The following is an 8,839-nucleotide window of genomic DNA, read 5'->3' as shown; positions in this document are numbered from 1 at the left end:
CACGTTTTGTGCTGACTCTTCTTTCCGTTCTGATACCCTGTGCTGTAGATCTCCAAAACGGACCCTCTGGAGCCCCCCCCCCCCAATTGACTGGCCTTGTCCTCTGCTGGGCGGCCAAGACCCCCTTCATCTCTACAGCCCAGCCCGGCCCAGGCAGGGAGGGGGATCCAGACGGGCAGCCCCCTTAGTCCCTCTGTAGCCGCCACACAGAGCCAGGGCCAGGAGCCCCTGGAAGGCTAAAGGCAGGAAAGCTAACTGGGAAATAGAATCGCCACCAGTTGGCCCCTGTCCCACAGAGGAGGTCAGCGGGGCTGCCAATTGGTGGGAACGGAGGCTTGGACAGGTCATGCCAGCCCTTTTTGCCTCTGGGCTGCCCTAACTGTCATGTCCAACTCTAACTTCCTTCCCTTTGCCTCAGACTACTGTCAGAGCTGGCAGGAGGCTGATGAGTACACTCCCTCCCACCCCTTCTGTGCTTCCGGCATGCTGTGAAGGAGCCTCTGACAGCCCCCCACTGAAGGGAGGGAAGCGTTTCCAAGAGTAAAGCAGGGGAGTCTGTTGGGGTCCTTGTGCTTTCCCTTTCTGCCAAACAGTTGGCTGACAGAAAAGCCCCTTCTCACTTAAAATACTGCTCTGGCCAGCAGATTAGAGGCCTACTGCACAGGGTTGTTGTGCAAACGAAACTGGATAGTGCTGCAGAGGTTGTTTTGCCTCCTGTTTAATCTGCACAACAACCCTGTGCAGTCGACCTCAAGTGTTTCAACTCCACAACAACCTGTGTGGGAGGCCTTAAATGTTTCTTCTCTGCAATAACCCTGTCTAAACTCCTAAGCAGCCCTTTCTGCCTGGGGAGCTGAACTTTATAGTCTGCAGGTGAGCTGCAGTTCCAAGAGTTCTCCAGGCCCCACCTGGAGGTTGGATCTATTCTTGGAGGTTTGGAGGCGGGACTTCAAAATCATACAGTGCCTCAGAGACTGGCCTCCAAAGCAGCGGTTTTTGCTTGCAGAGCCAATCATTATAATCTAGAGACGATGGTAGAGGATGGGGTGGAGTAGTGTGGGTGTGTCCCTCCTGGGCTATGGGCTTTGGCCAGCCCTTACCAGCAACTGTTTGTATTCTGGGGCACAGACCAGCATTGGTCCTGTGAGTCTGGAAAGTGCAGGAAGATCTAAATAAAGAATATTTACAGCCTGAAACTGTAAATAATGAACAAGTAAATGGCTGGATTCAAATGTAGCATTGTTGGTCTGATGTAGCACAATAAAATCAGAGTCCAGTAGCACCTTTAAGACCAACAAAGATTTATTCAAGGTTTCGAGGGCAAGCACTCTTCTCAGACTAAGAACAGTGGGAATATATAAACAAAAGTTAATTCTGTTACATGAGTAAACTGTCACAGCATCCACACACAGCCACATGATAATTCTTTGCTAAACCAATCAGTCAGACCCCTCAAATTCAGTTTTAGTTCACAAAAACATAGGAGAAATAAAATTGTCAATGCCAGTGATCAATTTATCCAATTTCATGTTAATGTATACTTTTTTGAGCATGTTATGCCAGTGTGGCATAGTGGTTGGACTATCCAGCAAGAATCTGGGAGATCTGGTCAAATTCTTCATCTATAGTGAAAGCTTGTTGGGTGACCTTAGGCCATGCCCTCTCAGCCTAATCTACCTCACAGGGTTGTTGTGAGGATACAGTGGAGGAGTGAATCTTGTAAGCTTTTTTGGATCCCCCATTTGGCAGAATAGCAGGGTATAAAAAGGCCTTTTCATGTAATGTACAAGTCTTGCTACTAGCATCCAGAATAGAAGCCTAGTATAGGTGAAATAGTTATCTTCTGTAATATTAAAGAATGTGCTGGCTTTTTGATTTTTGCAAGTTAAATTTTAGAAAGCAACTTTATTAATTTGCTTTGGGAATGACGGTAAAAAACTCAGAACTGGAATGATGTTTTATGTGTCCTTTAAGTGTATGGATAGTTATTATTTCATGTGGATATGACAAACTGTTCTTTTCCTATTAGTCTTGAAGATTAATTGTTCAGGTGTAGCTTGTGAGACTTGTGGGTCTGTGGTCATTGATGCAGTTTTGATAATCTTAGAAAATATGTAGTTTTCTACATAAGCAGAAAAGATTCAAGTTTTATCCAGCAGCCTGCTAACTGTAGAAGACAATTGAATCCCTCCAAGATATTTTGGCCCTTCAGTGATCTGATACCCCTGTTCTTCCCAGTTGCTTTCTGGTTTTTGCGTCGGTATCCATAGCAACTACTATAATTTCAGTTTCCTCTTTTTCTCTCTGTTGGCGAATGTTGGTGACACCATGTCAGCTGCTAAGCCTCGACCTCGCGCCTGATCTAGTCAATTTGTTCTTCTTTAGAGACTGCTTTGTAGCTATTTCATCTGCTTGAAAATGGAATGGTTACATTTAGGTTATAATTATAGGTGCAAGGTATGGGCTGCATACTCTGAACATTTGTCTCTGGTCTCTTTTGAAAAGATAAAAGTGGGAAGATTCAGAGATTCAGAGTTCAGCGAGATCTGAACATGCTGGGAAAGGGGGCAACTGAGGAAAAGATGCCATTCAATAAGAAGAAGTGCAGAGTTCTCCGTCTGGGTCACAAGAAGGAGAAGCAGGCACAATTGAAGGGGAGAGGCTGTTGGAAATTTGTAAGGAAAAAATAATAAATCACGCAGACGTGTGTAGAGGTTCGATAAAGCTGCACTGTTATAAAGACAACAGCCTGTCTTTCTAAATGACGCCATCCTGGCTTCTGTTGCTCTAACGGAACTTTCTCTTCAGTTGGGCATCTTGCCTCAGAGCAGGGGTAGTCAAATTGCAGCCCTCCAGATGTCCATGAACCACAATTCCCAGGAGCCCCTGCCAGCATTCGCTGGGAATTGTAGTCCATGGACATCTGGAGGGCTGCGGTTTGACTACCCCTGCCTTAGAGCCTCACGCACTCAAACTTCCATTTTGACTCCCAGACTGTTGGAGGGACCCCCTGTGGGCTGCATGCCAGCAAGGTGCAAGGATACAACAGGAACAGGGCTTTATGTCTTTCGTGACTGAGGTTGCTTAAGCTAGCTTTCCCAGCAGATATTCTTCTGGGTATCAGTGTGTGTGAAGGAGACCTCGGGGTACTTGTGGACTGTAAGCTGTAAAGAAGGGGAATACAGAGGCATCACATCTTTAAATAGGACAGGGTCCTATTAAATAAAAGAGTAAGGCCACCTGGGGAGGAGTTAGGGCGGGCCCTGTCCAGGATAAAAACTCAGAGGGCCCAATCAGGAGCCGCGAAGTGGCTCCTGATTGGGCCCTCCGAGTGTCCATCCAGGGCCAAGCAGCCAATGGGGAGGCGCGCAAAGTGCCTTCCTAATGTCCTAGTCCTGCTGTAGGCCACATGGGTCAGAACACACCTTATGAGCAAAAATGGGTACATTTGAAGTTGTGTTTCCAGTTTGTGTTTGTTGTACTTATCCATGTTATTAAAATGTTTGTTTTTGCATTCATTACTGACTGGCCAAGTAAGTTCATGATTTTTGAGGGAAAGTGGGTGAAGGTGCGAGATGAGTGATTCACTGCTTAAGCAACATACGTAGCCCGTTTGCATTTATTTGCCCCGGACATGGCTTGGCTGGCACACAACCCCAAGGTCCCCTTGGCACGTAACTTCCCTTGGATGACTCCAATTGTGGAAGATGACCATGGTTGGCAACACCAAACCACAAGATGACTTGCTGTTGTAAAATTTCCTAAACAATTTTAAAGGCCGCAGTTTCCGTTCGCTTTTGATTTTATCTCCTATGTATGACCTTAGGAGTGTTAAGCTCTGTGCTGCCTGCTAAAAAAAACTCTAGCCTATAGTTACCGCTGTGCTGTGGGAGGGAGGTGACACCCACAACAATCACCTGAGCATCATCTAATTTGGCTGAGACTTGATTTCCTAAAACTGTTGAGGGTGTGCTGTCACTTTAGACGGGCGGTTCTCAAGCTTCCTAATGCCGCGGCCTTTTAATTCAGTTCTTCATGTTGTGGTGAGCCCCAACCATAAAATTATGCAAGTGTTCTTTCACAGAAATTAAACCATAACTGACCAATGGTGTGAAGATCCATTGTTCAGGATTGGATATAACTTGTTTTATTCTGGGGTTTCTCAGTTCAGTTCTGCCTCTTGTCCCACCATGCTGATCTCGCTCTTTCCCACTGCTCCAGACAGACAAATGCTCTATCTCGATCTACCCCGCAAGGCTGTTGTGTGGATGGTGCCCCCCCCAGTCTAGCTGCTTGCCCTGCTGCGACCCCTGTGAAAGGGTCGTTTGACCCCCAAAGGGGTCCCAACCCCCAGGCTGAGAACCACTGCTTTAGAGTCATCGTGATCAGACTGACTTCTGTAACAGCCACATTGCCTCATAGGCCACAACACTGTGCGCCACCCCCCCCACACACCTCCCACACACAATAAGGAGCACAGCAGGGAGAGGCTGATGGGGAAGGGAGAGTAAATCAACTGACCATCCCAAGGCCAGGGGCAAGTGACCAAAAGAATATTCAAGACCACATTTTTCAGAAATAATTCAAACTCGGGGTTAAGCTTTTAATGGTCTCTAAGACAGATCACCGTCTGTGGGCCGGGAGAAGGTAATGCGGGGCAGGCAGCTCTTCATTTGGAGTCCCTTTTCTGTTCTGTTTTTAAATGTTGCTGAGGGGCTGTTTGGTAGTCTTTCAAAGTTCCATGCACGACATATTCTTTTGTGAAATCCTTAGGCCAGGGGTAGTCAAACTGCGGCCCTCCAGATGTCCGTGGACTACAATTCCCAGGAGCCCCTGCCAGCGAATGCTGGCAGGGGCTCCTGGGAATTGTAGTCCACGGACATCTGGAGGGCCGCAGTTTGACTACCCCTGCCTTAGGCAGACGCTGTTGGCTGGCAGTTCCAACACAACCACCCTGTTTCCCCGTGCGTAGAGAATTGTCCTTGCCAAGATATACCTTACTAGCAAGAAAGCCCATTGCAACCAGGAATGCAATGGGCGCTAGGACCCAGGGGACACCAGGAGGTGTTTTTTTTTCTGCTGCGTGGAGCTGTGAAAGGCTCCGACAGGGCTTTTTTGTTTTCTGCTGCTTGGAGCTGGGAAAGGCTCCTGCAGGGTTTTGTTTTCTGCTGCTTGGATCTGCGAAAGGCTCCTTCCGGGGTTTTTTTTCTGCTGCTTGGATCTGTGAAAGGCTCCTGCAGGGTTTTTTTTTTCTGCTAGCTCTCGTGGGCGTGCCGGCTTGGAGCTCCTACAGGGAGCTGCTGCTTGGAGCTGGGAAAGGCTCCTTCAGGGTTTTGTTTTCTGCTGCTTGGATCTGCGAAAGGCTCCTACAGGGTTTTTTGTTCTGCTGCTTGGATCTGTGAAAGGCTCCTGCAGGGTTTTTTTTTTCTGCTAGCTCTCGTGGGCGTGCCGGCTTGGAGCTCCTACAGGGGTTTTTTTTCCTGCTGCTTGGAGCTGGGAAAGGCTCCTTCAGGGTTTTGTTTTCTGCTGCTTGGATCTGCGAAAGGCTCCTACAGGGTTTTTTTTTCTGCTGCTTGGAGCTGTGAAAGGCTCCTTCCGGGGTTTTTTTTCTGCTGCTTGGAGCTGTGAAAGGCTCCTTCCGGGGTTTTTTTTCTGCTGCTTGGAGCTGTGAAAGGCTCCTGCAGGGTTTTTTTTTTCTGCTAGCTCTCGTCGGCGCGGCGGCTCGGAGCTCCTACAGGGGTTTTTTTTTCTGCTGCCTCTCGTCGCGCTAGCGAAAGGCTCCTCCGGGGGTGTTTTTTTTTTTTCTGCTGCCTCTCGTCGGCGCGGCGGCTTGGAGCTCCTACAGGGGTTTTTTTTTCTGCTGCCTCTCGTCGCGCTAGCGGCGAAAGGCTCCTCCGGGGGTGTGTTTTTTTTTTCTGCAGCTTCTCGGCGGCTGGAGTCTTGTGTTGTGTTTGCGGCAGGGGCTTCCTTGGGGCCGGCCTGACGCGGTGAGAGACGCTTCGCGCCTCTCACCACGTCAGGCCGGGAGCAACTGCGAGCCGCGCTGAGCGCGGCTCACAGTTGCTGGGGCTGGGAATCGGAGGGACCAATCGGCAGGCGCTTCGCGCCTGCCGTTTGGTCCCTCCGGTTGTCTGTCATGAGGAAGGGTCCAATCCGGACCCTTCCTCATCCCGGACACATCCCGCCCCAGAACCCCTTACTGTTTTATTTAGTCCGTGGCGCCCGCGGCGCCACGGGCGGTGTACAGATGTGTATTTGGGGAAGTGCTTAATTAAACGAATTTTGGATGTGGCCACCTCAGCTCACTGGACAAATCCCCTCCCCCTTTCTTAACACATGTCTGGTTTTTGTCCACCCCAAATGCAATTCAAGCCATGTCGCCTACATTTCTGTTTGCTAAGAAGTTGTCAAGTTTGTCTAAGAAAGACCACATGCACTCAAAAGCTCTTGCCTTGGATAAATCTCTGTTTATCTTAAAGGTGCTCTTGGTGTTTTTGTTGTGCTACTTCAGACCCACACGGCGACCCTCTTGATTCCATTCTGCTGCATGTCAAAGCAGTCGGTAGGGATGTGATAATCCCTCCCCCACAGCCGCCCTCTGTGTCCAGTTCCAGACAGAGGAGCACAGCCATTGAATGACGGTCCACCGAATCCCGGCCCCGTGGAGGCGCTGGGCCAACAACTCGGTGGTCAACCACGTCAAACGCGGCCGACGCATCAAACATCCCAAGGATGGCCGAAGGACCCTGTGAGGGGATCCCTTTGGGGCACTCCATGGAGACCTGGGAATCCCTGGTGGGAGGGGCCACTGCTGAGGGCGCAGGGGGCGTGGCCTCGGCGGGAGTTCTCTAGGGCTGTCAGTCAGTGAGCGGCAGTCGGGGAGGCGGGCCCTGAGGGAGTCCCAGTGACAGCTGAGCGGATGGCATGGAGGGAGGCTGGCTCTGGGCATGGAGGGGGGTCTAGGGGGGAGGATATGAGAGATCCTCTGGGCCAAACCAGGGGAGCACGGCGGCCTCAAGACTCAAAGGAAATTCAAGTGACCCTGGAGCCATGGCAGATCTGCCTGCTGGAGATAGTTGGGGGCACACTGACCCAAGCATATCTCACACAGAGCAGTTAATGAAAGACATATGAATGGACTTCCATATCTTCATGTTAAACCGTTTAAATAAAGACTCTTTATTAAGAATGTACCAAAGTCCCTTCTTCATAGGAACAATAAGTGGGAGTGTCGGAAGTGGTAAATCTTCCACACACCTACTGGGGGAAACTTTAACCCAGGTAGTCAAAATCTCACCCCCCCCCCCCGATCCAGCTGGCACCGGAGATCATCCACCACGGCAACCAACACCGTCTCCAGCCCATGGCCGGACGGAAGCCTGACTCGTATGGGTCGAGCACCAAAGCGTCCTCCACGTCGGCCAGGAGTTCTTCCGCCACAGCCCCTTCAACCACCTTGTCCAGAAACGCAAGATGTGAAACTGTGGGGTAGTTGGCTGGGTCCTGCGGGTAAAGAGATGGGTCAATCCACCGCCTTCTTCCAGGCCTCTGGGAACCGCCCTGTAGACAGTGAGCGGTTAATAACCTCACAGGCCTGCTACCTGCTGGTCCCGTGCCTTGAGCAACCAAGGCGGGAAGGATCAAGGGGGCAGGTGGTTGCCCTCACCAACCCCAGCAACTTGTCAACTTTGGTCTCTGAGAGCGGCCTGAAGCCCTCAAACATATCCCCCCCCCCAAAAAAATGGCCAAGTGGCCTTTAGTGCCCTCTCTGCATTAAACATCCCAGTACAGGATGAGAAATATTAAACTCCTTTTCCTGTGGCATATCTTGCCTTCGCAAAATTCTTGTCCTGAATTCAAATAGCAAGACAAGGTAGATGGGCCTGGGCCTGTATATCTAAACTCTTAGCTTTTTCTCATGCCAACATGATATAACTGGTACGGCCGAGCTTACGGCAGCTTAAGTTGCACACTGAATGCTTCTCCAGGGGGAAGACTTCAACACCCATCCCTTCCCAGGCTGTCCCCTACCCTCCCCGGCTGACCATACTTACCTCCACCCCGGAGTTGGTGCTCCCTGTTGCAGCTGGAGGGGGCCGCTCTTCCCCCTCAGGCCCTGGTGTCTTCGTGACATCAGGGGGGGTCTTCTCCACTGGGGGGAAGAGCGGAGGTCTTCCCTGGGGTGGGGCTGCTGCTGGGGGGGAGCCGAGGGGCCCTGGCTCTCGGATGGGTAGCTTTAAGCTTACCCACTTCGAGCCACGGCCGACCCTTACCAGCCCCCGCCAGGCTGAAGCAGCCCACACCCCGATCCTCCAGCCGCGGTGGGTTGGTCTTCCTGGCCGCCTCTGGGAATTAAAAACAAGAACAGCAAAATGAACAGAGTCACTGGGGGAAAATGACCCCCCCCCCCGCCAGCTCTTCCGAGGGCTCTTCCCTTGGGCAACAGTCAGGAACCCCGAGCGGCCCCAACCCTCTGCCTTTTGGAGCACGGAAATCCCAGCAGCCCATCCGGGGCCTCGTCACGGTCCGTTCCGATTGCTCAGCCCTGTGGAGCAGCTGGAGGACCTCAGGCAGAGGTAAGGCCTCAGAGGGAGCTTGTGGCCCTGGACAGCTCCAGACCCTCTCAGTTGGGGCACCCCCTCTCCCCGTTGTCCTGCTCATGTGGGGGGTGGAAAGAGAACCCTTTGGGGCTTCCTGGGACCCTCTGTGCTCTCCCTCTCCCCCTCCCCTCCACGGTGAGTGCTGGCCCCTTTCCTGGCCGCTGGAGGTTCTTACTGTTGTTTGTAAAAATAGGCGGCCGGCGGCCAGGTTCTCCGCTGCGGGGGGCAGATGTTCCCAA

At 51.4% G+C, this 8,839-nt stretch overlaps 1 long non-coding RNA gene across 1 annotated transcript; it reads right to left on the bottom strand.

The window, feature by feature from the left end:
* Nucleotides 1-7,161: 7,161 nt before the first annotated feature.
* LOC143823252 (uncharacterized) lies at nt 7,162-8,839 on the bottom strand. The gene is made up of 3 exons (XR_013226426.1): nt 8,776-8,839; nt 8,055-8,345; nt 7,162-7,503 (listed from the first exon to the last, which is right to left on the bottom strand). It is a non-coding gene; the product is annotated as an uncharacterized LOC143823252 (long non-coding RNA).

Source organism: Paroedura picta, chromosome 13 (genome assembly GCF_049243985.1).
Source record: "Paroedura picta isolate Pp20150507F chromosome 13, Ppicta_v3.0, whole genome shotgun sequence".
Taxonomy (NCBI): domain Eukaryota; kingdom Metazoa; phylum Chordata; class Lepidosauria; order Squamata; family Gekkonidae; genus Paroedura; species Paroedura picta.
This window is presented reverse-complemented; position numbering and strand designations above follow the sequence as displayed.